Source organism: Bos javanicus, chromosome 2, assembly GCF_032452875.1.
Source record: "Bos javanicus breed banteng chromosome 2, ARS-OSU_banteng_1.0, whole genome shotgun sequence".
NCBI classification, from domain to species: Eukaryota; Metazoa; Chordata; class Mammalia; order Artiodactyla; family Bovidae; genus Bos; species Bos javanicus.
In genome coordinates, this window is record NC_083869.1 from 16,433,514 (window position 1) to 16,461,468 (window position 27,955).

General features: G+C 39.2%; 1 long non-coding RNA gene across 1 annotated transcript in view; it reads right to left on the reverse strand.

The window, feature by feature from the left end:
- LOC133257673 (uncharacterized) overlaps positions 1-27,955 on the reverse strand; it is a 114,378-nt gene that overhangs the window by 12,730 nt on the left and 73,693 nt on the right. The window contains exon 3 of the long non-coding RNA XR_009739643.1: positions 534-588. This is a non-coding gene — a long non-coding RNA (uncharacterized LOC133257673). The remainder of the gene's footprint in view (positions 1-533; positions 589-27,955) is intronic.

Consider the following 27,955-nt stretch of genomic DNA (forward strand, 5'->3'; position numbering starts at 1 on the left):
GCCTGGTGGGCTGCCGTCTATGGGGTGGCACAGAGTCGGACACGACTGAAGCGACTTAGCAGCAGCAGCAGTACATCTTATCATGATGCTCAAGATGTAATATTTAGATAAAGAATCACTGTGCTGGTGGGCTTCTTCCATCTTTGGAATCAGTGCATTTCACATCAATATCCAGGATAAGACTGTCAGCTCTAAGTGAGTCGCAAAGCAGGAAAGAGCTCTGCTGTAGGTCTTGGCTATAGTACAAGCAGCCCTCACACTTGGACCATATGATCTGGTCCACCTTGTGGTGTGGGAGGTACCACTGGTGGGAAGACATAACATATGGCAAGTTCCAATTAAAGATTCATAAAGTGGGTCTCTTGAAGTTTGAGGGCAAGGTATTGCCACTTGCGGTATAAAATTATACATCTTTTGAAAAATAATTCCTGGTGTGTTACTGGACTTCAGTAAAAATGGAATATCTGACCATGAATCACAAAATGAACATATGGCTAAACTGTCCATCATGAGTTGAGTCCTATAAGACTTACCAATGATAAAGTACTGTGAACTCAGAAACAATCCTTTATAGTGAAAATTGTAGATCTGCAACAGAGCACAAACAGAATTGGAATCAACCACTGTTACACCATGTCCCTTCTCAGCTCATTCTTACATCTGTATGATGAATCTCAAATAATGAGCTAGAGGAGGAAGAAAATCCTCTAAATGGACAGTTTAGGTTCAGTGTACCTTTTTTTTCATTTTGGATAAAATCAGTGAGTTTATAACACACTCAGAATTATAGACAATGGTAAAAGCCCAACTAACTCTTCGGGGATATGGAAAGAAAAAGACTAAGTTTCAGTAGGAGACTGGATTAAGCATGTGGATTATCTACGAGATAGGCATATGTAAATGGGCATAAAGTATGAAGATCTAAGTATCATGAGTCAATATTCACTAAAAAATATCTACCATAGAAGATGCAGTAATCAACCAAGTAGGCAAAATAACTCAACCAATTAATGTCAGCCAGCCTCTGTTATCAGTCAACTCAGTGTTGGCCTGAGGAACAGATGAATGAAGTGGCAGAAAAGAACATGAATGCACCAACACCATGGACTCCCACCTATCAAGGCCAGTTGAGCTACTGGATTTCCAACCTGTCAACAGTAGACATGAGTGTGGAGCCCTGATATGGCACTATTCAAGGAGTGCATCTAACTACACGAACCATCTCCATCTGAGAGGGACCATTAGTTTATGTTCATAGGACTAAATAGAACAATGTATTCCAGGCATGGGTTTGATTTTATTTTATTTTTTTGTCCAAAGGCCTCAGCCAGCACTCTAGATAAGAGATTATGAAAAGCTTGAGCCAAAGTATGGAACCTATTAAAAAAATAATTAATAAACAGAAACCTCAACTAAATAGATATAGAAGACCAGAATTTGAAGCTCTCATGCTCCATGATGATAGCTGAGTCCAACACAGGAAGAAGAAAGAATCCTCTTCTTTCCTGGAAAAGACTCAGCCAGTGAAAAGCCATAGACTGTTTTCTACAGCTCCTTAACTCCTTTTTCCTCTCTATAAAAAGCATTCTTCTTCCCTTGCTGTGGGGGAACTTGCATATGGTTCAACATGGTTGCAGATCCCAAACTGCAATTCTCTGCTGATCATGAATACATGCATATTTCCTGGAGTAACATATGACAACCTGTTGTTTTAGGTCAAGATTTTGGTGTGACCGGAGAAGACTCCCAGTGGTTCTGGGGCTAGTGAGCAAACAGTTGTGGTACCCCAATTGAGTCCATTGTTGCTCACTGTTTTTATCTCTGACCTTGAAATTTGAAGAGATGTTTTTCCTTGGAATTGATCCCATGATCTCCTTGTATTTGAAGCCCTCTAGGTTTTATTCAAGATTTAAAACTTTCATCTTTCTTACTAAGGCCTTGTTCTGTATGTGAGAAACAGTTTGAGACTTCAGTCTGATCAGATCGTTTCAACTAAAGCTGGCTGAAAATGCCTTCAGCCTAGCTCCTTTGGAAAGGGGCTACTTTAAATGAAACTGTGCCAATTCAACCCCTCTTTTGGAAAGGCTATTCTTTGGAAACTAGTTGAAAAAGCCTTTGACCTAGCTCTTCCAGAACTAAGCTGTTTCCTTTGAACTGACTGGTATTCAGGCTTGCAAGCTGTTTGAACTGAGCTGACTGTGCTGTAAGCTGCTTAAATTGTTTCAAAATTGTTCTTTACTGTAGAGGAAAGGCCTCTAGGGAATGGGATCCCAATTATCTAAATATAATGAGGGATCCCCCGGCACATGGACTGCAGCCTGTTTTATGTTTAAGAACTGCAATACTTCCTTATGTGCATTTCTAACCAAATGGACCAACCTGACCAAAGGCAGTTTAGAATACCATTATAGAGAACTTCTGAAATCCCTGAGCTTAATTTCCTTAAAACTGAATTGGATTATAATAGTTCAAAAATTTCCAGAACTGAGTGGAATGCGTATTTCAAATAGTAATTGGAGGTTTCTCAATCTTACCTCATGCAAAGAGTTGACCCATTGGAAAAGACTCTGATGTTGGGAGGGATTGGGGGCAGGAGGAGAAGGGGACGACAGAGGATGAGATGGCTGGATGGCATCACTGACTCGATAGACGTGAGTTTGAGTGAACTCCAGGAGTTGGTGATGGACAGGGAGGCCTGGTGTGCTGCAGTTCACGGGGTCACAAAGAGTCGGACATGACTGAGTGACTGAACTGAATCTCATCAGGAATCTAAGACTACCACTCTGCAAAACACTATTTTAAAACTGTTTGAGGCAAACAAATGATAAAATGACCCCTTAAGCCCCAGGCTCTTCTTCCATGGCTTTTTTTTCCCCCTTGGGTTCTACCTCTGGTGCCATCTTGTCTCTCTTACTCAGCTCATCATAGCAAGACTTCCCCTCCTTTCCATCTTCTCCATCCCTTCTACCCCCATGCCTCCACTATAACTTCAAGTCCCCACACTAATTATTTCACCAAGTTTCCCCTTTTTACTGAAACTATCCCCACTCTCTTTTCTTCTGAACTTATCAGAATGTCTTCCTTTAAAATTAAGCCTTCTGATAACTCCGGAAGTTGGTGATGGACAGGGAGGCCTGGCGTGCTGCAGTTCATGGGGTCGCAAAGAGTCTTTCACGACTGAGCGACTGAACTGAACTGAACTGATGATCCAGAAGCTAGACTCTTAAATTCTTATATTCCCTGCACTAAAGTTGAACTGCAAACCACCATCAAAGATTCTCCCAAAGTAATCAAAGATTCTCACAGATTTTCCAAGTAGTTCAATATGTCATTTGCACTTATCAATCTAGTTCCTCTGATTTATATCAGCTAGTTCATATGACTGTCAATGAAGGCCAGGATCAGCATGGGGAAAATTCTGAAAGGTATCTAGAATTAAAACTGGGAAACCATCCAATTAACTTATGATGTGATTAGGCTTAGACAATCTCTAGGCAACTTCATCTAGCAATTTCTAGGGGCTTTCCAAATTCTGTTGATTAGAACAAAATTCATGTTGCACATAAAAATCTGACTAATCTGTCTATAATTATTAAAATCAATTTCAGAATGTTTTTAATGAAAATTCTGATCTTCCTTAAGACATTAATTCTACCTGGGTAGCTTCAAACATTTTATTAATGGGCTCAACCAGGATGTTTCCCTTTTAATAAAAAGGACTGGGATGAAATGGGAAATTATGTCCACTCCAGATTTAGTTAATTGAGCAAGCCAATTCTACAATACTCTAAATGTGCCACCTCCAAGGAAGATAGATAAAATTCTTAATCTTCAACTCCTGTAAATGAAGGCTTCTAAATGAAACCAAAATCCTCCTAGTGTATGCCATTACAGCAAATAGCCACGGTTTTAGAGATTGTTACAAATTTAAGAGTTTTAGTTAACTTCAGCCCTCCAACCAGCCTTTTCTGTATCCTCCCAATTTTTAATGAAAGGGCTCTGAGGAAACACAGGGGTTCTTTCTAATCCTTCTTCTTAACAGTTTAGAGAAACATTTCTCCTGATTGGGGATGAATCTCCTCTATGTATAATTGACTAGAACCACACCCTTGGTACTCAACTCTACTACTATAAAACAGCCTCTGTTTCATAGTACTAACTCATTTCAAATAATTGGGATTTCTGATGAACATCAAGAGGTTCCTGTCTCAGAATGTATTTCCTTTTTTTTAAGGCTCTTTGGGAGATATACACCCTTTTCTCCTTAGTTCCTCTGCCTTTATCCATTTATTACATCAAGATTTTTTAGAGGGAGGAAAATATTGGCATTCTCCCAAAAGGGGGAAGTAATTCTAGATTTTGACAGTAGTTATCAAAGAAAACAATCAGGTGAATTAAAAGACATTTCAATATCTTTTATTTATTTCATCTCTGATGGTACTAGAGCAGATTCTGGAAAGACTAATCATTTGACCTTAATAAATCACCTACCACTTCCTTATGGGCAAAATCTCCAACAGATGTTGGCAAAACTCAGAGTGCACTTCCCATTAAAATTCAAAAACACCCCACAAACCTCTCCCCAGAATTAATCCATATCCTATAAGTGAAGAAGCCCTTCAAGGCATAAAACTCATAATAAAAGATTACAAGTTTCAAGTCTTCATGATTCCTTTTACTGGCCCCTGTAACATTCTCATTTTACCAGTGAGAAAACCTAAAGGCCAAGGGTGATGATTTACTCAAGCCCTCTGAACGATAAACAGTAACCAGCATTGTTATCCCTCAACACCCTGCTGTTCCTAGCCCTCATACATTACTAACATCCATTCCCACCAGAAGTAAATTCTTTACTATAATTGATTTATGCAGTGTGTTTTTTAGTATTTCAGCTGATGAAGCTAGCCAATACCTTTTTATTTTCACCTGGGAGGAAAAACAATTCACCTGGACAATAATGCCTCAAAGCTGTTGATAGTCCTTATTTTTTTTTGCAAATTCTAAAGGCTGAACTGGATGACATAAAGTTCCCTAGAGTGTTACTTCGTTATAACATGTGGATGATTTGCTTTTTTGCTCCTCTTCTCAAGCCTCCTCCCAGGAAGAAAGCATCTACTTGCTAAGGCTTTAGCCTTAAAGGGACAAAAGTTTGCCCCCAAAATTGCTGTTTTCCCAAACTCAGGATTGATATTTAGGGCATCTGATATTAGATATCAGGATAGGAATTATTCCTAGATCCTGATAGACTTCATGGTGTTCTAAGTGTTCCCAAACCCAAAATTTAGCACCAGCTACCAGGTTTTCTGAGGCCAATTGGTGGTTGCTGAAATTGGATCCCAAATTTCTCTCTTATGGCCAAGCCTCTGTATGTTTTACTCAGCAACAACCCCAGACTAATTTTATGGGAAGAACTGAATGAAGAACTTAGGCATCCCAATTATCAGATTCCCTTTTTTCCCCCCTTTTTCTACATGAAAAAGAAGGGAATGCCCTTAAGGGGACTCCCTAATGTGGGGACGACCATCATTTATCCACATTCAGTTGGCAACTGAGTCTTCATTGCCCAACTTAAAATCATAATCAAAGATCCATGAGAACTTTGTGCTCCTTGTCCCTACAACTCTGAAGGGTTTAAAGTCCTATCTACAGAAGGGTGACAATTTTATCAGAGGAAAACATACAAGCTATGATGTCTGTCTAGGGATTTGGGGCAAGAAAAGGAATCATCATCTTGGTAGGAATTAGATCATCAGGAAGAGACAGAATTGCTGTTACAGAATGGGGCTAGAAGAGATACCTATGGGATCCAGCTGACCCAGTTTGGGACCTTGTGGTACTCTGTTGCCAAGCTAAGTGTAAATAGACAGATATAGCAATGCAGGTACAAGAAGAACATGGTGACCAAGGGATTGGATGGCTGAAGAACAACACTCTAGGTAATGCTACCAGATGAGCCACAATCAGCAGAAGTGGTGGTAATGGTGCAAGAAAACTAAAAAGAATAGTACAGGGGAAAGAAAGCAATTGTGGCCCTAAGATCAACTGCAGCAGCAGGGCTGGAATTAATTCTGTTAACCTCCATTTTCAGGCCCACAAGAATCCTGGAGGAGCAGCCCCTTAAATATACACAGAAAAGTAGATACATAGGCGGAGAAGGCAATGGCACCCCACTCCAGTACTCTTGCCTGGAAAATCCCATGGACGGAGGAGCCTAGTGGGCTGTAGTCCATGGGGTCGCTAGGAGTCGGACACTACTGAGCGACTTTACTTTCACTTTTCACTTTTATGCACTGGAGAAGGAAATGGCAATCCACTCCAATGTTCTTGCCTGGAGAATCCCAGGGACGGGGAGCCTGGTGGGCTGCCGTCTGTGGGGTCGCACAGAGTTGGACATGACTGAATCAACTTAGCAGCAGCAGCAGCAGCAGCAGATACATAGGACAAAAGGGGAGAGGGCTATAATGAATATTAAGATGTGCTACTCAGATTCTCCTTCAGGAAAGGACTAGCTGCCTTCAGGATTTGTTACAGTTGTATGAGTTATCTATTGCTGCTATCAAGTTATCCACCAAACTTAGAAGCTTAAGAATTTATCTCAGATTCTTGTAGGCTATCAATTCATATATGGCTTAGCTGGGTGCCTCATGCTCAAGGTCATTCATGAGGTTGTATCAAGCTGCTGGCTGGGGCTGCACCTGTGTCTGAAGATTCTACTATGTGGGGTATTTGGAGGGTCACTTCCAAGCTTAATGACATGGTCCTTCAGTACCTTACAAGTGACCCTTTCTAGAGGGCTATCTCACAACATGATAGCTGGTTTCCCCAGGGTGAGTGGCTCAAGAGAAAGTGTGAGAAGGACCATCACCCCAGGGGTAGCCACACTTGGTGACAGAATGAGGAACAGAACAAAAAGGCCCAACCATTTCACTTTAACATGGGTGGTTGACAGGCAACACACCTCCAGGCTCTGTGCCAGACTGGCCTGGACACCGTCAGGCCTGAATCACAGTTCAAACTTTTCCTCTGGCCAATCCTACTTACCCCTCCTTCCTCTCTTAAGAGTTGATCCCTAATAAACATTTTGTACTCCGAACTTCATCTTCTTTGTGTGCATGGTGGGAGAAGGTGATATTATGTCCTTTCTTGTTCTTCCTGAGTGTTTTCCTCCCAGGAAACTCTAAGTCTCCTTTTCTAATTCACTACTTCCTCCCCACTGACCATGGCTCTAGCACAGTGGACTGGAAAGTCCAATCACCCCTAAGCCATAATGGTCTTGTAATATATTTTTCCCAAGGTAGCAGCTACCACCTGGTCTTGTACTTCATATGGTTTTGGTTGTAAAGATGGTAGAGGAGTTAGGAGACGTTCTCAGAGGATTTTCTTAAATTAAGAGATCTGCTTAGAAATTAAAGCTAGAGAAAAAACTAACTTTCAAATGACTTTTTTTTTTAATTTCACCAAATCTACTTAGTAAACAAATAATGGTTACCATATGAGAGGTTCTCTCATTGAGATATGTGGAAGAATGGCAGGAGGCAATGAAATAAAGCACAACTCAGTTTTGTTTTTACTTTTGTAAATAAATTAGTAATGGATTTTTTAAAATTTAGAATGTACATACTACTTAGGTTCCATCTCTCAAGATATATTATTCTTCAGTGAAATAAGTCTCTTAATTCTTTGGAGAGAACATAAAAGACCAAATGTAATACATACAATTTAGAAGCAGAGTTATAATGAAAATGCAAATTAATTCAAAGGTCCATAGTGAGATCATTCAGCCATCTGGTTGCTAATGAAGTTCTTAATTGTTATAGCATCAGCACCCCAGTCAGAAGACAAGATGGAGAAAAAAATCTGCTGCCTTTTAATATTTAATATCTGCTGTCTTATAATATTTTTAAAATTTTAATTAAATTTCAAGAAATAGTTTCCAGCTCTGAAACATTTTTTAATACCATGGAGCACTGCAAACCTTGTAAATACAAAAGTTAGAATTTTTTTTGAATAATTATTTCCCATGCTGTGTAATGAATAGAAAACTTAAACACTATATTCATAATTCAGCATACAAAATATGTAGCAATAGGGATTCTGTAAAGAATAACATTAATTCATCTAAGACATATTTATTAGCATCCATACTGTGCCTGAAACTGTTCCAGGTATTGGGCAGATACAGTAATAACCGAAGCAGACAAGATTCCCTGCCTTCATGGCGTCTGCATTCTACCCCAGGAGACACAGAGTAAAGTAAATAAATAAAATACATAGTACTTTAAATTAGTTAAAAGTTATAAAAATAAAAGCAGAGAAGAGTGATGTGAAATGTGACTGAGGGGTGGGGAATGAGAGTTGAAAGTTTAGATTCTGTGTTGAGGAAAGACCCCACTGAGACACTGACTTGAGTGAAGACCTAAAGGAAGTGAGGCGATGAGCCTCACACACATCTTAGGGAAAGAACGCCTACAAGTGGAGACAGCAATTGCGAAATCCCTGAGGCAGGGTTCAGTCTGGTGTGAGTAAGAAACAGCAAGGTGGCCAGTACTGCCATCGAAGAGTGAAGGAGGGCATAATACCAGGGATGAGGTTTGAGATGGGGAGGGCAGACGTATGGACTGAGGGGCACAAGGGAGACTTGGGCTTTACTCTGAGAAAGATGAAGAATTTTGAGCACAGGTGACATGGCAGGATCTCACTGAGTTTTAACAGAATTACTCCAGCTGTCCTGGGGAGTCGTAAATGAAGCAAAGTTGGAAATGGGGACCCAAGTTCAGAGCTACACCAAGGAGGGAGGTGATGGGGATTTGTCCAGGATGATGGCATCAGTTGTTGTTCAGTTGATAAGTTGTTTCTGACTCTTTGACACCCCATGAATGGCAGCACACCAGGCTTCCCTGTCTTTCATATCTCCCAGAGTTTGCTCAAACACATGTCCATTGAGTTAGTGATGCCATCCAACCATTTCATCTTCTGTCGTCCCCCTTCTCCTCCTGCCCTCCATCTTTCCCAGCATCAGGGTTTTTTCCAATGAGTCAGCTCTTCACATCAGGTAGCCAAAGTTTTGGAGTTTCAGCTTCAGCATCAGTCCTTCGAATGAATACTCAGGGTGGATCTGCTTTAGGATTGACTGGTTTAAACTCCTTGCAGTCCAAAGGACTCTCAAGAATCTTTTCTGGCACCACAATTCAAAAGCATCACTTCTTCAGCACTCAGCCTGCTTCATGATCCAACTCTCACATCCATACATAACTCCTGGAAAAACCAAAGCTTTGACTATACAGACCTTTGTCGGCAAAGTGATGGCAGCAGAGCTGGTGAGAAGTGATCACTTTCTCAGGTAGAATTTTTCATTTAGTGAGGACTTCAAATACTCAGAACATTTTACTTTACTCTGTAATCTTTGTCATATACAAAAGTGAAAGTGAAGTCAGTCAGTCATGTTTGACTCTTTGCGACCCCATGGACTGTAGCCTACCAGGCTCTTCTGTCTATGGGATTTTCCAGGCAAGAATACTGGAGTAGGTTGCCATTTCCTTCTCCAAGAGATCTTCCCGACCCAGGGATTAAACCTGGGTCCCCGCATTGTAGGCAGACGCTTTACCATTAGAGCCACCAGGGAAGTCTGTTTCAAAAGAACCAATACATGTGACAACCTAGGACAACCTTAGTAGAGTGACCCAAGAGCCCTTCAATATTCAGTCTTTTTCTCCTAGCTGCTTCTGTTACTCTCTTAATCTGTCACGCTTTTTCTGTCCCTTCCTCTTTCCCTATCCTACCCTTGAACTCTATTTACAATGGTTAAATTTTTGTATTAACTTGACTGGCCCAGAAGATGCCCAGGTATTTTAGTCAAGCATTATTTTTGGTGTGTCTGTAGAGTATTTCTGGAAGAGATTAGTACTTGGATTACTGGACTGAGGAAAGTAGATTGACCTCCCCAATGGAGGTGGGCACCATCCAAGCCACTGAGTACTCAAATGGAATAAAAAAGAGAATGCAAGTGAATTCTCTCTCTGCATGACTGTTGAGTTGAGACAATGGCTTCCTGCTCTTGGACTGGCACTTTACACTCTTGGTACTCAGGCCTACAGACTCAAACTAGAATTTATATCACCAGTTTTTTGGGTCTCCAGCTTCAATGTGGGATTTCTCAGTTTCAATAATTTCATGAGTCAGTTTCTTATAAAAAAATCCCATTTAATATTCTTACCTATTTATCTGTCTCCAGTTTGTTGTATTTCTCTGACTATTAATATACTACTCAATCCCATGTATCAAGACTCATTATGGAAGTGATTCTTCTTATATTACAACTTTCTTATTTTTTACAACTAAAAAGAAATTAATTCCTCTTTGCTCCAACCACAGTGTCTTTCTACATCTCTCATTTCTCCCTTTGGCATTGTACCACAGTACAATCCTTATCACAACCATTAGAATACCATCTCTGTACCTTCCAGTTTCCTGAACAGTGTTGCGGATGTTTCTTGAAATTACTTCATATCTAATGGGCATTTGTTTATAATTAGACCTAGCCAAAAAATGAAGGCCAATTCTTTATATACCTGGCATTGCCATGGTTGTTAGGGATACTGATATCAATTGTATTAAATTAGCTCTGTGATTTTTTTTCCCTAGGTAAAGAAAGCCAAATTATTAGCATCTTAAAAGGGCAGGTAAAAGAAGACTAAAGAGAGAAGAATAAAGTGATGTAGCCATGGATACCACCTAAGTAATATAATCGGGTCTCTAGACAAGAGCACAGTGTAAGATTTGGACTAGAGACAGAAGCAAAAATTGGAAAGGACCTTGCATATAGGACTTCATACCAGAAAAATCAAATAAAATTCAAAACTCATGAAGGGAAAATTAAAACAAATAGAATTAAAATGATTCTAAAGATATAAGATGATGACACAAACCTGCAAAAAAATGGATATATCATACACAGTCCATCAGGAGAAGCTCATTTATTGTTTAAACAACTATAGGAATAACAAATCAAATGTATGTTGGAAACATTTATAATCAGGCAGCTATAAAAGTGGAAACTATAGATGCCTTTCCCAAAATAGAAATATAATCCCAGTCATGAATAAGTTGAAATCAAGGTCAAGAATATATCAGTATGACATATTTTGGAGGTAGTCACTAAAGTCTTGGGAAGAGTTCATTGTTATTAGTTCAATCTAAAATGAACCTCTTAAAGAGAAGTCGAAGTAATGAGTCAATACACAGGATCAGATTGTCAAACTAGATTCATAGGACTCAGGTTTTACTCAATATGAAATTTTACTATATAATTGTAAGAATATTAGGCATTCAAGAAGCTCAGATGAAGCAGAGTGAGTTCCAGGACATTAACAGTGATTCTCTAGGTCCTTTCTTCCCACACGAAGAAACATATGGGAGACGTGCACCTCCAGCCTAGGATAACAGATAAAGTCTGAGAGGGTGGCTCTTGGATTCCTCATGTAGCAGGCCATGTTTAAATTATGAAATGTCTCAATTTAATACTCAGCAGCTTTCTGTACCCTATGTGACATTCTCCAAAGAGCCATGTCATTTTTACTGGGTTTCATTTATTGTATGTAATCCTTAAAGATATCCCTCTATGGTCACTTAAAAAATAAGGTCTATACCTCCTAGAAAAATAATATTAGTCTATTTACCCAGAGGTCCATTTGGCAAGGAGACTAAAATGGTCATCTGCCTTCTTTTCCCATTTGGTGAAGGAAGACCATGAATCCCATGGATCCTGGCCAACTGCTTTAGCATCTTCCTCCTAGGAAGTATAAGACGTTGTTTCTTATGACAATGTGGTGTTTTTTGTAAGAAAATACAAAGTGAGTTTTGGAAAGGGGAGTGAGAGGTGTATCATGAAAGAATTAAGGTAAATAAGTATTTACAAAATCCGTGAGTCTACAATTTAAAGAAAAGAATGTGAGAATGGTATTTGGAAGAAAGATAAAATAAATGATAATTCGATTGAGGATACTTTTCATAGTGTGGGGGGAAACACAGGCTAAAGTGTTTAAAAATACAAAGAATGTGAAATGTTCTCACATTATTGGTAGTGACAATGATTCCCAAGCTGGCAATTTGCCATTAGCCATGAACTAGATCACCTCCCTTCATAAACAACTTACATATGTTGAAAAAATAAAAACCACATGTGACAGAATATTAGAATGAGATCCTTCCTGCTTCCTGCAGCTGAACAAGAAGATAATGGATGCTCTATCCCTGGGTGAGTATTACTCATCATGACCTAGAACCCGTTAGATGATGTGAGATAATGGGACCCCAACAAAAGACACTTTTTGAGGAGTGTTCTGCCCCAAAACCCAAGGGTCATAAGAAAAGCTGTAGCAAAGCTTCAGTCTGAGGGAAATGTAGCCTGCATCCCAGGAAGCTACAAGGGGATCTTCTTAGTGTCTGAGAAAACCCTGAATGTGTTCCCAGAAAGGGGCAACTTCAAAATCTGGAGGCTCACAGAGCACCAATGATCTTAGGTAATAGCTTCCCTGTCCTCCTGCCCCATCCCCTCTCTCTTTCTTCTACCTGCAAATTTCTCCCATTAGCCACCTGAGAGAAAATAGAAACTCTATAACAATATGGAAAGAGAGAGGAAAGATCAATTTTCCTGTATTTAGGTTCTGCCTGTCAGTCTCAAAAGTTTGATTATTATCTGAGACAGGACTGTCTTAATTACTGAATTGACATATGATGTGTGTGTGGGTGCGTGTGTGCACACATGTGTGTGTGTGTATGTGTGTGTGATTTCTAAGAGTAACTAAGAGTAACCAGAAAATATATTATCCAGTTGTCAAGGTAGGGGTAATACCCACTGATCAGATTTAAAGAGACTATGAGGGACAAAATGAAATTGCTTTGCAATTATACCACGTGAAAACTGCTTGTTCAATGTATTGGTCACATTTACTTACTTGGTTTAATCTTAATATCCCCACAGAAAACATAATTAGCCTAAAGTAACTTAACTGGAAAAAAAATGAAAAAATTCAAATTGACTCTAAAGGAAAAGCATATGATTTAAGCTACTGTTTCCATTCATTAAAATAATGAATCAATAATTGGCATGTAATAAAAAAGTGCACATTTGTTATTTTACAAACTGAGGAAATGCATAGAAGAAAAACAAAAGAAAAATAATTGCATTCTATCTTACAGCTAATAACCACTATAATAGCACTTTGGATTGCATCTTTTCAAATATTTCATAGATAAAACCTCTGAATATTTTTTCTACTAAAAATGTATCATTTCCATATTAATAAATATAACTTTTAAAATTTTTGTGACTCTTTAAAAATTTATTTTTAATTGGAGGATAATTGCTTTACAATATTGTATTGGTTTCTGCCACACATCAACATGAATCCTCCATAGGTATAGATATGCCCCATCCTTCCTGAACCTCTCTCTCTCCCACATTCCATGCCCTGCCACCCTACTAGGTTATCACAGAGCATCAGGCTGAGCTCTGCATCATACAGCAAATTCCCACTGGCTATCTATTTTACATGTGTTAGTGTGTATGGTTCCATGCTACTCTCTAACTTCGTCCCACTCCCTTCTTCCCCCACTCTACCTGCAAGTCTGTTCTCTGTATCTGTGTCTCTAGTCCTGCCGGAAAATACGTTCATCAATACCATTTTTCTAGTTTCCATATATATAAGTTAGTATATGATATTTGTGTTTTCTCTTTCTGACTTACTTTATTCTGTATAACAGGCTCAAGGGTCATCTACCTCACTAGAACTGACTCAAATTTGTTCATTTTTATGGTGGAGTAATATTCCATTTTACATATGTACCACACTTCTTTATCCATTCATCTATCAATGAACACCTAGGTTGCTTCCAGGTCCTGTCTATTGTAAACAGTGCTGCAATGAACATTGGGGTGCATGGCCTTTAAGAATTGTGGTTTTCTCAGGGTATATGCCCAGTAGTGAGAGAGAGAATTCTAGAAAAACATCTATTTCTGCTTTATTGACTATGCCAAAATCTTTGACTATGGGATCACCACAAACAGTGGAAAATTCTTTAAGAATTGGGAATACCAGACCAGCTAATCTGCCTCTTGAGAAATCTGTATGCAAGTCAGAAAGCAACAGTTAGAACTGGAGTTGGAACAACAGATTGGTTCCAAATAGGGAAAGGAGTACACCAAGTATATTGTCACCCAGCTTATTTAATTTATATGTAGAATACATCATGAGAAACATTGGGCTGGATGAAACACAATCTGGAATCAAGATTGCTGGGAGAAATATCAATAACTTCAGATGTGCAGGTGACACCACCCTTATGGTAGAAAACAAAGAAGAACTAAAGAGCCTCTTGATGAAAGTGAAAGAGGAGAGTGAAAAAGTTGGCTTAAAACTCAATATTCAGAAAACTAAGGTCATGGCATCTGGTCCCATCACATCATGGCAAATAGATGGGGAAACAGTGGAAACGGTGGGTGACTTTATTTTCTTAGGCTCGAAAATCACTGCAGATGGTGACTGCAGTCATGAAATTAAAAGACACTTACTCCTTGGAAGAAAAGTTATGACCAACCTAGACAGCATATTAAAAAGCAGAGACATTACTTTGCCAACAAAGGTGCTTCTAGTCAAGGCTATGGTTTTTCCAGTGGTCATGTATGGATGTGAGAGTTGGACTATAAAGAAAGCTGAGCACCGAAGAATTGATGCTTTTGAACTGTGATGTTAGAGAAGACTCTTGAGAGTCCCTTGGACTGCAAGGGGATCCAACCAGTCCATCCTAAAGGAAATCAGTCCTGAATGTTCATTGGAAGGACTGATGTTGAAGCTGAAACTTCAATACTTTGGCCACCTGATGTGAAAAACTGATTCATTTGAAAAGACCCTGATGCTGGGAAAGATTGAAAGTGGGAGGAGAAGGGGATGACAGAGGATGAGATGGATGGATGGCATCAGTGACTCAAAGGACATGAGTTTGAGTAAACTCCTGGAGTTGGTGATGGACAGGGAGGCCTGGTTCATGAGGTTGCAAAGAACTGGACACGACTAAGCAACTGAACTGAAATGAACTGATGCCCAGTAGTGGGATTGCTGGATCATATGGTGGTTTTATTCATAGTTTTTTTTAAGGAATCTTCATACTTTTCTCCATAGTGGCTGTATCAATGTACAATCCCACTGACAGTGTAGGAGGAGTCCCTTTTCTTCACATTCTCTCCAGCATTTATTTTTTGTAGATTTTTTGATGATGGCCATTCTGACTGGGTTGAGGTGATACCTCACTGTAGTTTTGATTTGCATTTCTCTAACAATAAACAATATTGAGCATTATTTCATGTGTTTATTAGCTATCATTATGTCTTCTTTGCAAAAATGTCTGTTCAGGTCTTCTGCCCATTTTTGATTGGGCTGTTTGTTTTTCTGATATTGAGTTGCATGTTGTTGTCATTCAGTCTCTCAGTTGTGTCTGACTCTTTATGACCTCCATGGACTGCAACATGCCAGGCATCCCTGTCCTTTACCATCTAGAGTTTGCTCAAACTCATGTCCATTGAATTGGTGATACCATCCAACCATTTTGTTCTCTGTTGTCCCCTTCTCCTCCTTCCTTCAATCTTTCCCAGCATCAGGGTCTTTTCTAATGAGTTGACTCATCCCATCAGGTGGCCAAAGTATCAGAGCTTCAGCTTCAGCATCTGTCCTTCCAATGAGTATTCAGGACTGATTTCCTTTAGGATTGACTGATTTGATCTCCTTGTTGCACAAGGGACTCTCAAGAGTCTTCTCCAATACCATAGTTCAAAAGCATCAATTCTTCAGTGCTCAGCCTTCTTTATGATCCAACTCTCACATCCATACATGACTACTGGACGAACCATAGTTTTGACTAGAAGTACCTTTGTCAGCAAAGTAATGTCTGTGCTTTTTAATATGCTCTCTAGGTTTGTCATAGCTTTTCTTCCAAGGAGCAAATGTCTTTTAATTTCAGAGATGCAGTCACCATCTGCAGTGATTTTGGAGACCAAGAAAATTAAGTCTGTCACGGTTTCCATTGTTTCCCCATCTACTTGGCATGAAGTGATAGGACCAGATGCCATGATCTTAGTTTTCTGAATGTTGAGCTTCAAGCCTGCATTTTCACTCTCCTCTTTCACCTTCATCAAAATGCTCTACAGAGAATTACAGTTCCTCTTCACTTTGTGGCATAAGGGTAGTGTCATCTGCATATCTGAGGTTACTGATATTTCTCCCCACATTCTTGATTCTAGCTTATGCTTCATCCAGCCCAGCATTTCACATGACATTCTCTGCATATAAATAAGCAGGATGACAATATACAGCTTTGATGTGCTCCTTTCCTAATTTGGAACCAGTCTGTTGTTTCAGTCCAGTTCTAACTGTTGCTTCTTGAGCTGCATACAGATTTCTCAGGAGGCAGGTCAGGTAGTCTGGTATTCCCATTTGTTGAAGAATTTTCCACTTTGTTGTGATCCACACAATCAAAGGCTTTGGCATAATCAATAAAGCAGAAGTAGACGTTTTTCTGGAATTCTCTTGCTTTTTGATGATCCAATGGATATTGGCAATTTGATCTCTGGTTCCTTTGCCTTTTCTAAATCCAGCTTGAACATCTGGAATTTCACGGTTCATGTACTGTTGAAGCCTGGCTTGGAAAATTTTGAGCATTACTTTGCTAGCGTGTGAGATGAGTGCAATTGTGCGGTAGTTTGAACATTTTCTGGCATTGCCCTTCTTTGGGACGGAAATGAAAACTGACCTTTTCCAGTGTGGTCATTGCTGACTTTTGCATTTTTAAAAGTTTACTGGAAAAATCTTTTCATAAATGAGACCTTTTAGTTTTTTTATACTTTAAATGTTGTAAATGTTTTCCCATTTGTCATTTGCCCTTTAATTTTCCTTATTATTTTTCTCTTTCATTACATAAAAGTTAAAAAGCTTATTTAATCAAACCTAGAAACATTTTTCTTTGGGAGCTCTGATATCAGTGATAAAAAAAAATCCGCCTGCTTAAAATATTACATTGATAATTATGTAATTTTATTCTAGTACATTTCTGATTTCACTTCATTAAATATTTCATTTTTAGTCTCTGAAATTTATCTCAAGGAAAGTTGTTTTATATATAAAAAATTCCAACTTTGCATACATAATTATATTGTTAAACTCCAATCAGCCAGAGACTAGCACAGGAACAAGTTTATAATTCAACAGAATCAGATTTATTGACCTAGTGAGATGAGACACCCCAGAGGAACCATGGATTGCTACCTTTTACCAGAGAGAGAGGAGAGAAATGTCTTTTGTAAGCTTTGAGTTCTCACATAAGTATTATGAAGAGGAGGTAAGTGGCTCTGGGATCAGTTATGAATTGGTTACTATTTCTGAGGTGGGACTGGAGAAGCTGGGTTAATTTGGATTGGATGCTGTCACCAGACAAGGATGGCTTAGAAATTGTGTATCCCCAGTAACAGATGAGTGCAGCAAAGTGGTCCAGGGGCATCATTAGTACAAAAATGATAGTTACGCAGAGTATTGTTTTGACACTTTTCAGTTGCTGTATCACCTCAGAAGAAACAGTGGTTCCTGTCAACTTTGGAATAGGTTTTTCCTGTGTCTGTACCCAAAACCCTCATGAAAAACTGCATTTCTTTTTCTGTACAAGATGATTTTCATTCTTTCAGCCCCAGAAAAGCTTTTAGTCTTTCTATATTTAATATACATATTTGTATATGTATATATTTAATAACAATCTATTGGTCATTCTTTAACACACTAATCTGAAATGTATTATTAATCATATTTCTATATATATTTGAACACTTCTTTTTATTTTATCTTGATAACCTTTCTGATCATAGTGGCTCCAGAATTCTGATTTTAAAAGAGACACAATATACGAGACAGCAAAAAGAGACACTGATGTATAGAACAGTCTTTTGGACTCTGTGGGAGAGGGAGAGGGTGGGATGATTTGGGAGAATGGCATTGAAATATGTATAATATCATATATGAAACGAGTCACCAGTCCAGATTCGATACACGATACTGGATGCTTGGGGCTGGTGCACTGGGATGACCCAGAGGGATGGTATGGGGAGGGAGGAGGGAAGAGGGTTCAGGATGGGGAACACATGTATGCCTGTGACTGATTCATTTCGATATATGGCAGAACCAATACAATATTGTAAAGTTTAAAAATAAAATAAAATAAAAAAGAAAACAGTGTAGAGATCCCTCAGAAAAATTAAAAAAAAAAAGAGACACAATATTCTCTTCCTCATTCTAATGTCTGATTCTTTTCATTTTTTTATCTTGAATTTTAATTTTAATATTAATATTGCAAAATGTGCTTATCAGTTAGGATTAACTTCAACTATGAGTATGAGAAACCCCAAATGACTCTTGTTTAACTATTCTGGAAGGTTAGTGGTCTAGGAGAGGGTGCTTTCTGTGTCAGGGAACAGGTGCCTCCTGTCTTTATTACTCAGTTGTGAGTAGACTGAAGTTTATGGTCCTGGATAGGTGCAACCATGTTCCCAGCTGCAGGATAGGGAGAGAAATGAAGGCTAAAGAAGGGATAAAGATGAAGCAGAGAGCAAAGAGCACATAAATGCTTTTCTTAAGGAAGGTTTTGAGATGCTTGTAGGACACTATAAGCTTACATCTCATTGACTAGAGATGTCACGTAGCTATACCTACTTGCACGGAAGGCTGATAAATACGGTTTTTATTCTAGCCTCCTATGAGCTGAGCTAAAAATTCCATTACCATGGAGGAAGAGGTTTTTAGAAATATGGGATCAACTAGTAGACCCTATAGTAAGGTACCCAATGTCTCTCCTCCAATTCTTTTGTAAAATTTATTTTTTCCTTTCATTGGTATCAATTTTTTCTGTCTTGTATTTGTTTAATACATTTTGATTGAAATAGTTAATTTACAATGTTGTGCTATTAACAGATTCAGATATAGAGTAAAATGATTCAGTCATATATATGTTTAGATTCTTTTCCTTTATAGGTATTACAAGATATTGATATGGTTCCCTGTGCTGTAAGCAGGTCCTCTTTGGTTACCTATTTTATATATAGAAATGTGTATATTTTAATCCCAAACTCCTAATTTATTCATTCCCCCCTTCTCCTTTGGTAACCATAAATTTGTTTTCTATATCAGAGAGTATATTTGTGTTTTGTAAATAAGTTTATTTGTATCATTTTTTTAGATTCCACATAAGGGATAATATACAATATTTGTCTTTCTCTGTCTGACTTTCTTCGCTTAGTAAGATAATCTCTAAAGTTTTTGCACAGCAAAGGAAACAAAAAGACAGCTTAAGGAATGGGAGAAAATATTTGCAAAGAATGCAACTTACAAGAGCTTATTTCCAAAATATATCAAAAACTCATAATTCAACATCAAAAAAGAAACAACCCGATGATAAAGTGGGAAGATATAGATAGATATTTCTCCAAAGAAATACAGATGGCCAACAGGCACATGGAAAGATGCTCAACATTGCTAATTATTAGAGGAAGGCAAATGAGAGGTGAGGCAAATTAGAGGAAGGCAAATATGAGGTGAAGTTGTCACCTCACACCAGTCAGGATGTCCATCATCAAAAGTCTGCAAATAAAAAATGCTGGAGAGGCTGTGTTAAAAAAGGAATACTCCTCAACTGCTGGTGGCAATGTAAACTGATATGTCCACTTTGGAGAACAGTATGGAGGTTCCTTAAAAAACTAAAATATTTTTACCATATGATTCAGCAGTAGCATTCATGGCATCTAGCTGGAGAAAACTATAATTTGGAAAGATACATGCACACCAATGTCCGTAGCAACACTATTTATGATAATCAAGACTTGAAAGCAACCTGCTGCTGCTAAGTCACTTCAGTCGTGTCTGACTCTGTGCGACCCCATAGATGGCAGCCCACCAGGCTCTGCCGTCCCTGGGATTCTCCAGGCAAGAACACTGGAGTGGGTTGCCATTTCCTTCTCCAATGCACGCAAGTGAAAAGTGAAAGTGAAGTCGCTCAGTCTTGCCTGACTCTTAGCGACCACATGGACTGCAGCCTACCAGGATCCTCCGTCCATGGGATTTTCCAGGCAGGAGTACTGAAGTGGGGTGCCATTGCCTTCTCCATGAAAGCAACCTAAGTGTCCATCAATAGATGAATGGATAAAAACACTGTGGTATATATACATAATAGAATATTACTCAGCCATAAATAAGAATGAAATAATGCCATTTGCAGCAACATGGATAGATCTAGATATCATGTTTTTCATATTTGTTATAGAAGAATGTACCAGAAATTATTATTATTTTTTTTTTACTGTCCCAAGGATTCTCTCTATATCCTCCTTAGAGGCAACCACTATCAAATCTTTTAGTATTACATTAAAAAAATATTTTTACAAAACATTAGGTTTATGCTGCCATTTAAAAAATGTTTGTTTTTACTATAAATGATAAGGATTTAGTGTTTTCACCACCACTTTCCCCAACCACATATTTCCCATCCATCTAGGACCCAGTTTATTCTTAGTTATATCAGCTTATATCAGTAATTATCAGCTTAGGTATATCAGGAATTATAATTCTTAGTTAGATCAACATTCATTTTTCATGTAATTATGAATAGGTAAATATTTAAAGCTGAGCCATGTAGTGTAAAATGATTACATTTTTCTTTTACAACTTCTCCCAACTAATTGTTTTGTTTTACTAGTTTTCTAGTTTTTCTCTATGTTATCTGTTGTCAGTCATTCTCTCAATTTAATCTTCTTCAGATCAGATCAGTCGCTCAGTCATGTCCGACTCTTTGCGACCCCATGAATCGCAGCACGCCAGGCCTCCCTGTCCATCACCAACTCCCAGAGTTCACCCAGACTTATGTCCATCGAGTCAGTGATGCCATCCAGCCATTTCATCCTCTGTCGTCCCCTTCTCCTCTTGCCCCCAATCCCTCCCAGCATCAGAGTCTTTTCCAATGAGTCAACTCTTCGCATGACGTGGCCAAAGTACTGGAGTTTCAGTTGCTGCTAAGTCGCTTCAGTTGTGTGCGACTCTGTTCAACCCCAGAGACAGCAGCCCACCAGGCTCTCCCGTCCCTGGGATTCTCCAGGCAAAAACACTGGAGTGGGTTGCCATTGCCTTCTCCAATGCATGAAAATGAAAAGTGAAAGTGAAGTCGCTCAGTCTTGTCCAACTCCTAGCGACCCCATGGACTGCAGCCCACCAGGCTCCTCCGTCCATGGGATTTGCCAGGCAAGAGTACCTCTCTATATACGTTGGCTCCAATCTGTATTGATACATCACTAGCACACATCTTTCATCCTTTTATTTACCTTAATTATCACTAAGAGAATTCTTCTTACCTCTCACCCTCTGATTCCTGATCCTAGGTTCCTCTTTTTGGTTCAATCCCACTTTTTTGATGGGAGTAAAATATTTCAGTAGGTAATGAAGATTGTTGTTTGGCGTGGGGGAGAAGGGGGAAGGTTTTCAGAACCTTCCCTTTTGAAAGTATGATGGAAATTTGTTCTTAATCTATTTCATGTTTGAAAGTATATGCTGAAACTGTTGATATCTGAGTGATAGAAATAACTTCTGGACTTGTTTTCTGCTATGAACTACTTATAAGTCTCTTGTTTTTTAGTCACTAAGTCATGTCTGGCTCTTTGCAATCTCATGAACTGTACCCTGCCAGGCTCCTCTATGTCCCTGAGATTTCCCAGGCAAGAATACCGGAGTGGGTTGTAATTTCCATCCCCAGGGAATCTTCCCAAACCAGGGATCGAACCTGTATCTCCTGCTTTGGCAGGTGGATTCTCTACTGCTGAGTCACAGCAGTGTTGCTTACCAATTGCCTTAGTCTACCAAACCATCTGGCAGTGTTCAGGAAAAAGTTGGGAAATGTTAGGTTTGAAGCTCTGATTAAATCCAGTAAGATCAATAGATCTATGCCATGCAATTGCCATATATATCAATCTGTGTATATACATATGTGTGTATGTGAGTATATATATATTTATACATATAGTCTTATTCCATGACTACGTTGTGCCCAACTCTTTGCAACCCCATGAAATACAGTACACTAGGCTTCCCCATCCTTCACCAACTCTTTGGAGAGAGATCCTTTAGATTCAGGAAGCATTTTCCTGTATTCAGGTGAACCAACCATTGCAAAAAAAAAAAAAAAGGGAGAAAAGCCCACCATTAACAGTCTTCCTATTTGGGTTAGCCATGTATTTAATCTTTTCCTACTGAAAAATCTGAGTGCTGTTGTGGACTTTTGACAGGATGAGAGTTTACACTAGAGGGCTTTTATCCCTCCTATGGACTCTATGCACCTTTCCATGTACAGAGTTTGCTTAGATTTCCATTTCTTATTACTCACAACAGCACATGGCTGTATCTGGAAGAAGAACTGGAGTTAAGCTGATTTCACCTGTATTTACCTAGCCATATTAAAGTTAACAATGCAATATTAGTGGGATTTTTTTTGCTTGCTTCAGCAATTAGTTTCAAAAAATATTGTTTACCCTGCCCTCCCCACCACTCTTTGATAATTGTAGTCTTTTATTGGAGGAAACTTTTAGAAGTTTCTCTTAGACTTCCCTTTATTTCTGCAATTTTTAATTGTCCAATGGCACCCCACTCCAGTACTCTTGCCTGGAAAATCCCATGGACGGAGGAGCCTGGTAGGCTGCAGTCCATGGGGTCATGAAGAGTCAGACACTTACTGAGCGACTTCACTTTCACTTTTCACTTTCATGCATTGGAGAAAGAAATGGCAACCCACTCCAGTATTCTTGCCTGGAGAATCCCAGGGACAGGGGAGCCTGGTGGGCTGCGGTCTATGGGGTCGCACAGATCGGACACGACTGACGCGACTTAGCAGCAGCAGCAGAGTAAAGACAAAATAATAGCTGTACAATAAGTTAAAATTTCATCATTTTGATTTGAAATTTTGAAGAAAAAACACAGCACTATTTTTTAGAAATTAACAAAATGGTAATCATTTTTTTTCCTATTTCACCAGAACTGATTACTAAAATCCAGAGTTGAGGACAAAACTTTGCCAAGTACCTGATTTTCTGAAGATAGCAAAATTAGGGAGGAAAAAAGAAAGACACTTCTGAATTCATTAGAAGACAGACAAATGATTTCTATTACCTTCTACTCTTATCCCTGAGCTTCCTAACCCCAGTCTATATACATTTAAAACTAAATAGGAGAGATTTGTGAGAGAGGAGGAGTCACAAGTGTCCCAAGGCATTGATTGTGTTCAAAGGAAGAGTCCACAGAGAGTCAAGGGGAAAGAGATCCTGAAGAATCACTCATAACAGCTGAGGATGCCAGTGAATAAAGCAGACTAGCATTTCATTCCTCTATTAGAATACTTCTGAAGCATCAAATTTTCTGATCTTCTCTCTGCATTTATTTGAACTAGAGAGAAAAGAAATAGAGACAGCAGGGCAGTGATGAGTTCAACCATGTAGCAATCTTCACTTCCATCACTTGGCATGTCTAGTCTGTGGCTCAATTAGATACAAAGAAAGTTAGCCTGACCTTTATCCAAGATTATCACCTGCTGGAAAAACAACCTCAGTAACAAGTAGCTATGGGTACTCTGCTGGGGTATATATGAAAAAGCAGAAGTGAAAAAATCTTGGCAGGAATGAGGATATCTCCATAGGGCAAGTGAAGAACTCAACCATGACTTCAATGAAAGTGATAGCGTTTATGTGTCTGCTGGCAAAACATCAGTGGCCAGTCAGGACTCTCCAGAAGAGCAGCAATAGCAGAGAGAAGACCACAACACCACCTAAGAAAGAGACATTTGTCCTTTTCCACCTTTCATATTCCCTCTTACCAGACTCCAGCTTCAAAGAGATATTGATCTAGAAGGGAGAGTGGGGAAATGAATGGAGAAGACTGTTCGTCCTTCCTACTTCAAGATGAAGCTCAGGTATTCTTGGGAAGAGGGGAAGAGGTGATAATGAAATTGAATATGAGGTAGATGCTTTTAAACTTGGTTCAACCAAAAATAACTTTTTAAATAATGATCAGAGTTAAAGGATCCATCTGAGATAGCTTTGGGGGATGATAGCGGGTAAATCTGCATGGTCCAGTTGGGACAACAACTGGAGGAAAGGATTAAACAAGTATTATTATGTTCATATCCTTTTAGGTTTATCCTATTATGAGGAATAAATGTAGAATAATAATATAACTTTATAAGACCAAAGAGAAAAGAATATAGATGAATTTGGGTGTTTTTTTTTTTCCTTTTGAATAATAAGGATATAGGCAAGGATGTCAAAAGAGTGAAGAATTTTAACAATTTAAAATCGCCAATGAAGAATTTTATATCATGATTCTTAGAAATCAGCTTTTGGTTGTCAGAAATTGAAAAAAGCCTCAGAAATATTTTCACATTCTTTTCTTCAAATGATTGAACATCTTGTGTACCAAACATTGGTTAATTCACTGAGGCATAACACATCTCCTCCTGTTCTCCTGAAACTTTTTTTTTTCCTTTGAGATGCTCAAAAGAAAAAACTTCTCAGGACACTTAACAGGGGCAAAGAAATCTCTAGGATCGATGATCTTTCATGTGAGAGAAGAAAGAATGTCTAAGTACTTGCTATGTACTAGATATTTTTATGATCACTGCATAATTTAATCTTTGGTGTACAAGTATTTGTTCCCATGTAGGGAATGAACAGATTGAGGCTCAGAATTATTAAGTAACTTGCCCAGGTTCAAGGGCAGTGGCTGGGAGGACCAACCCCACGTCCAAGGAGCCGTGGCTGCACAGGCTCAGGAGGGCCTAGAGGAGCTATCCCACATTGAAGGTCAGGAAAGGCAGCAGTGAGGAGATACCCCTCATCCAAGGTAAGGAGCAATGGCTGCACTTTGCTGGAGCAGCCGTGAAGAGATACTCGACATCCAAGGTAAGATGGTATGTGTTGCAAGAGGGCATCAAAGGGCAGACACACTGAACCCATACTCACAGAAAACTAGTCAATCTAATCACACTAGGACCACAGCCTTGTCTAACTCAAGGAAACTAAGCCATGCCCGTGGGGCAACTCAAGATGGGTGGGTCATGGTGGAGAGATCTGACAGAATGTGGTCCACTGGAGAAGAGAATGGCAAACCACTTCAGTATTCTTGCCTTGAGAACCCCATGAACAGTATGAAAAGGCAAAATGATAGGATACTGAAAGAGAAACTCCCAAGGTCAGTAGGTGCCCAATATGCTACTGGAGATCAGTTGAGAAATAACTCCAGAAAGAATGAAGGGATGGAGCCAAAGCAAAAACAATACCCAGCTGTGGATGTGACTGGTGATAGAAGCAAGGTCTGATGCTGTAAAGAACAATCTTGCATAGGAACCTGGAATGTCAGGTCCATGAATCAAGGCAAATTGGAAGTGGTCAAACAAGAGATGGCAAGAGTGAATGTTGACATCCTAGGAATCAGCAAACTAAAATGGACTGGAATGGGTGAATTTAACTCAGATGACCATTATATCTACTACTACGGTCAGGAATCACTCAGAAGAAATGGAGTAGCCATCATGGTCAACAAAAGAGTCTGAAATGCAGTACTTGGATGCAATCTCAAAAACGACAGAATGATCTATCTTCGTTTCCAAGGCAAGCCATTCAATATCACAGTAATCCAAGTCTATGCCCCAACCAGTAATGCTGAAGAAGCTAAAGTTGAACGGTTCTATGAAGACCTACAAGACCTTCTAGAACTAACACCCAAAAAAGATGTCCTTTTCATTATAGGGGACTGGAATGTAAAAGTAGGAAGTCAAGAAACACCTGGAGTAACAGGCAAATTTGGCCTTGGAATACAGAATGAAGCAGGGCAAAGACTAATAGAGTTTTGCCAAGAAAATGCACTGGTCATAACAAACACCCTCTTCCAACAACACAAGAGAAGACTCTACACATGGACATCGCCAGATGGTCAACACTGAAATCAGATTGATTATATTCTTAGCAGCCAAAGATGGAGAAACTCTATACAGTCAGCAAAAACAAGACCAGGAGTTGACTGTGGCTCAGACTATGAACTCCTTATTGCCAAATTCAGACTTAAATTGAAGAAAGTAGGGAAAACCACTAGACCATTCAGGTATGACCTAAATCAAATCCCTTATGATTATACAGTGGAAGTGAGAAATAGATTTAAGGGCCTAGATCTGATAGATAGAGTGCCTGATGAACTATGGAATGAGGTTCGTGACATTGTACAGGAGACAGGGATCAAGACCATCCCCATGGAAAAGAAATGCAAAAAAGCAAAATGGCTGTCTAGGGAGGCCTTACAAATAGCTGGGAAAAGAAGAGAAGTGAAAAGCAAAGGAGAAAAGGAAAGATATAAACATCTGAATGCAGAGTTCCAAAGAATAGCAAGAAGAGATAAGAAAGCCTTCTTCAGCAATCAATGCAAAGAAATAGAGGAAAACAACAGAATGGGAAAGATTAGAGATCTCTTCAAGAAATCAGAGATACCAAAGGAACATTTCATGCAAAGATGGGCTCGATAAAGGACAGAAATGGTATGGACCTAACAGAAGCAGAAGATATTAAGAAGAGATGGCAAGAATACACAGAAGAACTGTACAAAAAGATCTTCACGACCCAGATAATCACTATGGTGTGATGGCTGACCTAGAGCCAGACATCCTGGAATGTGAAGTCAAGTGGGCCTTAGAAAGCATCACTACGAACAAAGCTAGTGGAGGTGATAGAATTCCAGTTGAGCTATTCCAAATCCTGAAAGATGATGCTGTGAGAGTGCTGCACTCAATATGCCAGCAAATTTGGAAAACTCAGCAGTAGCCACAGAACTGGAAGAGGTCAGTTTTCATTCCAATCCCAAATAAAGGCAATGCCAAAGAATGCTCAAACTACTGCACAATTGCACTCATCTCACACGCTAGCAAAGTAATGCTCAAAATTCTCCAAGCCAGGCTTCAGCAATATGTGAACTGTGAACTTCCTGATGTTCAAGCTGGTTTTAGAAAAGACAGAGGAACCAGAGATCAAATTGCCAACATCTGCTGGATCATGGAAAAAGCAAGAGAGTTCCAGAAAAACATCTATTTCTGCTTTATTGACTATGCCAAAGCCATTGACTGTGTGGATCACAATAAACTGTGGAAAATTCTGAAAGAGATGGGAATACCAGACCACCTGATGTGCCTCTTGAGAAATCTGTATGCAGGTCAGGAAGCAACAGTTAGAACTGGACATGGGACAACAGACTGATTCCAAATAGGAAAAGGAGTATGTCAAGGCTGTATATTGTCACCCTGCTTATTTAACTTATATGCAGAGTACATCCTGAGAAATGCTGGACTGGAAGAAGCACAAGCTGGAATCAAGATTGCCGGGAGAAATATCAATAACCTCAGATATGCAGATGACACCACCCTTATGGCAGAAAGTGAAGAGGAACACAAAAGCCTCTCAATGAAAGTAAAAGTGGACAGTGAAAAAGTTGGCTTAAAGCTCAACATTCAGAAAACGAAGATCATGGCATCTGGTCCCATCACTTCATGGGAATAGATGGGGAAACAGTGGAAACAGTGTCAGACTTTATTTTTCTGGGCTCCAAAATCACTGCAGATGGTGACTGCAGTCATGAAATTAAAAGACGCTTACACCTTGAAAGGAAAGTTATGACCAACCTAGACAGCATATTCAAAAGCAGAGACATTACTTTGCCAACAAAGGTTCGTCTAGTCAAGGCTATGGTTTTTCCATACATGTGGTCATGTATGGATGTGAGAGTTGGACTGTGAAGAAGGCTGAGCGCCAAAGAATTGATGCTTTTGAACTGTGGTGTTGGAGAAGACTGTTGAGAGTCCC